The sequence below is a fragment of the Schistocerca serialis genome, unplaced genomic scaffold (assembly GCF_023864345.2).
Source record: "Schistocerca serialis cubense isolate TAMUIC-IGC-003099 unplaced genomic scaffold, iqSchSeri2.2 HiC_scaffold_216, whole genome shotgun sequence".
Classification (NCBI taxonomy): domain Eukaryota; kingdom Metazoa; phylum Arthropoda; class Insecta; order Orthoptera; family Acrididae; genus Schistocerca; species Schistocerca serialis.
Window position 1 is genome coordinate 30,001 of NW_026047780.1, and position 5,000 is coordinate 35,000.

Here is a 5,000-nt window from a genome sequence, read left to right on the forward strand (position 1 = left end):
CCTGCAACGACGATACCGCCATCTATGGGACGCCAAGCCGACTAAGACATCGATGGGCCCACAGTGCCCATCTTTCGACGCCACCCACAAAGCATGCAGCCTGTGTCGACCACAGCACCCAAACGCCAGTGCCTCTGCCGCACGAAGTCGTGGACCGGCAATCACACCACCCGCACCCGCTCGTGCCCCACCCCAACCGCCAAACTCGCAACGCCAGCGGATGAACGGCGGAAGTTTCCCGCAGTCGTAATGTGCAATCCACACCTATAACTTGCGTTTCATGAAGAGTTATGTCCAATATGCGACATTCCCGCTGTCCCTATACATGAGCTGCGAGCTGTACCACGTACAAGCTACAGACGCGATCGCATTGCTCACTGTACGGATTCCCATGCCGAGCGATCAGCTAGGAAGCGCCCCATCCACGTCGGTACCCTTGGGCGTTGCACTCGCAGTCGCAAAAAACGTTGGGCAAATATATTTCTCCGATGCTGAGCGATCAGCTAGGAAGCGCCCCATCCATGTCGGTACTCGTACGCGTCGCACTCGCAGTCGCAAAAAACGCTGGGCAAATATATTTCTCGGAAGAGTAATGACAGTCCGAGCCTCCTGCGTGGGAAGAGTCTTTCTAGGCCCTGACCCACGGGAAGCGTGTAGCTTCCCCCATCCCGGACATTTCACGTCGTCACACTACCGGTATTGACTAATAGACTGATTGCTGATAATCATTAGCCACACACTGGGGGAAACGGCCGACAGGGGCGGCAACATAGTGGAGCCGCAGTGTCACTAATGTACAGAGATAGAACAGTTTCGACTGGAACCAGAGTAACCGTATACACGGCACTGATTAGTAATAGATGCAGAGCCATCAGAATACAGATAATATATACAACCGTCCCTATACATGCTGAAAGACTCTGCACACAATGAGAACCACACGTCAGCCAGACACTATCACACACTACTCTCTGCCTCTAACAGGCACACACACAATATCTAACCACCAGCATGGAAGAACATCCGGTGCATCCTCTCCGCCACATTACACAATCCACACTATCATAACCAGACCGGGAGGTCCACCCAGAAAACAGAATATCCCACCCTTCCGACATCCGCCATTGCTCAGCTAAGCCACGAACACCCACACATGTCCTACACAGGGGTGCACCCAACATCACAATACTGCCTCCTGTCACAGTACACAAACAATGGCAGGAATGAAAGACACAGATCTGCCACAACCTTGGAATCGGAGCGCCGCCTGTCATGAGCCACAAGTGCATCCTGACGTGACAAATCGGATGATCCCGCAGGCATGCACTTACGATAATCACTATCAACGAACCTGCCGCCCCCTCCCCCCCCAAAATACACCTTTCCCTACAACGTGTACCTTAACATAAGCTATATTGTACCTTAACCTAAGCGATATTGTACCTTAACCTAAGGTATATCGTACCTTAACCTAACCTACATTGCGCCTTCACCTAACCTACGTTGTACCTTAACCTAACCTACGTTGTACCTTAACCTAACCTACGTTGTACCTTAACCTAACCTACGTTGTACCTTAACCTAACCTACGTTGTACCTTAACCTAACCTACGTTGTACCTTAACCTAACCTACGTTGTACCTTAACCTAACCTACGTTGTACCTTAACCTAACCTACGTTGTGCCTTAACCTAACCTACGTTGTGCCTTAACCTAACCTACGTTGTGCCTTAACCTAACCTACGTTGTGCCTTAACCTAACCTACGTTGTGCCTTAACCTAACCTACGTTGTGCCTTAACCTAACCTACGTTGTGCCTTAACCTAACCTATGTTGTGCCTTAACCTAACCTATGTTGTGCCTTAACCTAACCTATGTTGTGCCTTAACCTAACCTATGTTGTGCCTTAACCTAACCTATGTTGTGCCTTAACCTAACCTATGTTGTGCCTTAACCTAACCTATGTTGTGCCTTAACCTAACCTATGTTGTGCCTTAACCTAACCTATGTTGTGCCTTAACCTAACCTATGTTGTGCCTTAACCTAACCTATGTTGTGCCTTAACCTAACCTATGTTGTGCCTTAACCTAACCTATGTTGTGCCTTAACCTAACCTACGTTGTGCCTTAACCTAACCTACGTTGTGCCTTAACCTAACCTACGTTGTGCCTTAACCTAACCTACGTTGTGCCTTAACCTAACCTACGTTGTGCCTTAACCTAACCTACGTTGTGCCTTAACCTAACCTACGTTGTGCCTTAACCTAACCTACGTTGTGCCTTAACCTAACCTACGTTGTGCCTTAACCTAACCTACGTTGTGCCTTAACCTAACCTACGTTGTGCCTTAACCTAACCTACGTTGTGCCTTAACCTAACCTACGTTGTGCCTTAACCTAACCTACGTTGTGCCTTAACCTAACCTACGTTGTGCCTTAACCTAACCTACGTTGTGCCTTAACCTAACCTACGTTGTGCCTTAACCTAACCTACGTTGTGCCTTAACCTAACCTACGTTGTGCCTTAACCTAACCTACGTTGTGCCTTAACCTAACCTACGTTGTGCCTTAACCTAACCTACGTTGTGCCTTAACCTAACCTATGTTGTGCCTTAACCTAACCTATGTTGTGCCTTAACCTAACCTATGTTGTGCCTTAACCTAACCTATGTTGTGCCTTAACCTAACCTATGTTGTGCCTTAACCTAACCTATGTTGTGCCTTAACCTAACCTATGTTGTGCCTTAACCTAACCTATGTTGTGCCTTAACCTAACCTACGTTGTGCCTTAACCTAACCTACGTTGTGCCTTAACCTAACCCATATTGTACCTTAACCTAACCCATATTGTACCTTAACCTAACCCATATTGTACCTTAACCTAACCCATATTGTACCTTAACCTAACCCATATTGTACCTTAACGTAACCTAATTTGTGCCTTAACGTAACCTAATTTGTGCCTTAACGTAACCTAATTTGTGCCTTAACGTAACCTAATTTGTGCCTTAACGTAACCTAATTTGTGCCTTAACGTAACCTAATTTGTGCCTTAACGTAACCTAATTTGTGCCTTAACGTAACCTAATTTGTGCCTTAACGTAACCTAATTTGTGCCTTAACGTAACCTAATTTGTGCCTTAACGTAACCTAATTTGTGCCTTAACGTAACCTAATTTGTGCCTTAACGTAACCTAATTTGTGCCTTAACGTAACCTAATTTGTGCCTTAACGTAACCTAATTTGTGCCTTAACGTAACCTAATTTGTGCCTTAACGTAACCTAATTTGTGCCTTAACGTAACCTAATTTGTGCCTTAACGTAACCTAATTTGTGCCTTAACGTAACCCATGTTGTGCCTTAACGTAACCCATGTTGTGCCTTAACGTAACCCAATTTGTGCCTTAACGTAACCCATGTTGTGCCTTAACCTAACCTATATTGTGCCTCAACCTAACCTATATTGCGCCTTAACCTGACGCACGTTGTCGCTGAACCTGCTCTGTAATTGTTATGCAACTCGTTAAATTAGTGTAGTGTTGCCTAACCGCAACCCTCGCAATATAGTTCGCTATTCGCACTGCCCGGTCCCCTGTGTATCGCGTCATGTTAAACACCTTGCAGGTGTTGCTGACTTTCCACATGCTCCTGCTATACACTGTAATGTGGATAGCAGCAGGACGTACATGCCCCCCCCCCTTCCCCCCTGCCTTCGCAAGCTGGTCGTTGAGAAGTTTGCATGTTCAATGCCCTTCGCATGCCGACGTACTCAGCCTACGTTGTGGTACGGCCTGTCACCTGTCCGCCGATGTACGCAAAACCCACAAACTGTACAGCACATTGGTCCGTATGTACTGAATGATACATCGTGGCACATGTGTGACCGTACGACGACTGCGCCTAGCAACGGCAGACCATACAGTCCAAATATTGTGCACGCAGCTACGTGTCGTCTCCCTATAAGAGCTGGATTGCAGTGTGGTACGCCATTCAGACGTGTGGGAGGAACGGACGCCCTGGATGGCGATCAGCATGAGCAGTCTGTTGATGTAGTGGAGCGTGTATTCGGACGTAGTCGTCTCTTCTCACACACCGTGATAGCATGTTGCACCGCGTTCCACATCTGCGACATCCTGCAGAGGCCGGCTGACAGTCGTTCGCGCAATGGACACCGCATACGTACGGGGGCTACCTTCCACGTGTTCTCGAGGCGTGCACATGTTGTTGCGTCTATGTGGGCAGACGTAGTGTGTTGTGACACCTGACACAGGCATGCAATACTCGTTGCAAATGGCGATGGACGTCTACGTTTGCTGGTGACGTTACGCAAATGAACAACAGGTAACCCGTTGTGGTGCGGTTGTTCTCGCTAGAGGTGAATCAGTGTTGGCGACGATCGGTCGAGCTATTAACCGGTTGTTTCAGGGATACCCACCATGCCCACGAACGTGAAAGGGGACCCACCATGCCCACGAACGCGAAAGGGGATCTGGGTGTGAGGCGATACGCGGCGGTGGCTGGGTGGGACCGTCCCCGGCCGGTGAGGGGGGGCCGCCCGGCGTGCTGGCAGCGCGGTGCGTGGGCGCACGCGCTACAGCCGGCTGGTGGGGGCGGCCAGTGGCAGGCGCGCCGGCCGACGGACGCGGCAGGCGGCGCAGCTGCGCGCCGGCGCCCCCTGCTCGCGGCGCCTTGCGGCCAAAGTAGGTCCTCGCGGGCCCGGTGCGAAGCGCGGTGGCCATCTGCAGTGTGCTGGTCCGATTGAGGACTGTGTGCGCTGAGGATGCGCCGCCGCCCGGCGCTCGGCGCCGCGACGCCGTCTGCTGCTCGGTCGCCCCAGCGGTTCTCGCAGGTGGTTTGTATCGCAGCTGTGCGGACGTGTTGGCGCGTGCGCTGTGCTGGGAGAGTTCGCTTCGGCACCCAAGTGGGGCTTTTGTCCTTCTGTGGCGCTGGCGTTGGAGCTGCCGGTCACCGTAGGTGGCGCGTGTTGTCTCCCGCCGGCAAT